Source organism: Sinocyclocheilus rhinocerous, unplaced genomic scaffold, assembly GCF_001515625.1.
Source record: "Sinocyclocheilus rhinocerous isolate Xijiao unplaced genomic scaffold, SAMN03320098_v1.1 scaffold387, whole genome shotgun sequence".
Lineage (NCBI taxonomy): Eukaryota > Metazoa > Chordata > Actinopteri > Cypriniformes > Cyprinidae > Sinocyclocheilus > Sinocyclocheilus rhinocerous.
Window position 1 is genome coordinate 2,950,831 of NW_015651557.1, and position 1,381 is coordinate 2,952,211.

Consider the following 1,381-nt stretch of genomic DNA (forward strand, 5'->3'; position numbering starts at 1 on the left):
GCGTAAGCCTGTGTGCCAAAGGCTGTCTAATTCTAAACTTTAAAATTACACTTATTTTAGTTATTTTAACTACAAATTTAAATGAAAATGAAAAAATAATGAAATGGAAATTATACATTTACACACCTAAGGATTATATCAACCAAACAAGTAACTGCGTATGCGTCCTCTACTTGGGTCCTTCTCATAAATGAGTAAGCGGCATTTAAAACAATAAACATATCATATGCGCTGTTGCTCAATATTTAATTACAGCTTCAGATACATGATATTTTCATTTGCTACAAGCAGGATACACGAGAAGTGTGTTCAACTCGGACACGCAGACAGTTGTCGTGGTGATAAACACTGTAAAAAGCAACCATTCTCATGTCAGAGCTTAATGCGCATCTTGAGTATAAAAAGCATTTTAGGGGGCCCTTGGCTTTTGGGGGCCCAAGGCAGTCGCCTACCTTTGCCTAATGGGGAAGTCCGCCTCTGTTTACAGGAGAGAGCAGTTCTCAGCGCTGCCGATTTGGTCAAATCGAATTTTGATAAAGGTTTGTATACATTTGATTTCATTTATAAAGTCTTTGTTGTGCTGTAAATTATATTATGTTACGCAACCCAACATAGGTGTTAGTCAGCAGCGCCCTTTGCCTTGCATAACATAAATGGATTTTATTCGTTATAATACTGAGTTTAATTTAATTTGATGTTAAAATATGTTCTTTAATCTCAGTACTGTTTGTTTATGGGCAGGTTATGGAGTCAGTCAAAGCATCGTTCAGCTACGAGTGAAACGCGAGGCGGCGGTCTGAAGTTTGCAGTTCCCCTGCTAACAGTAGCCCTTCACCGGCTCAGATTTCGGCGACACACCGGCACGCACTAGCACTATTTCTGTAAAAAGTGATTGCAGAGAACAGTTGAATACACTTAAATTAAAATGCTACTTTTAAATGTTAAATTTTTTATTTCTAAAATGCTCGTTGAACGAGTTTAAATGTATGCAATATTGTAAACTATGCTGGATTCCAAATTCAACTTGTATTTAAAAAAATGTATAAACCTTGCTACATGTACTGCATTGGGCTAACCAAGACTTGTTATAGCACTTGCATTTTATTGCTCTTTTGTTGGTTTTGATTGCTTCTATTATCCACTTTTGTAAGTCGCTTTGGATAAAAGAGTCTGCTAAATGACTACATGTATTTTGTCCATTTGTTCTTGCTTAATAATAAATGGTCATCTTTTGATTATTGCTGTTGCCTCTAGTAATTCTGTGTGTGATTTTTAAGCAATATATATATAATTTTTAAACAATTCAGCAATATAATAAATTTTTAAACAATAGTTGACTTAAATAAAACAACCCAGCATGTTGGGTAAAAACATTAACCCA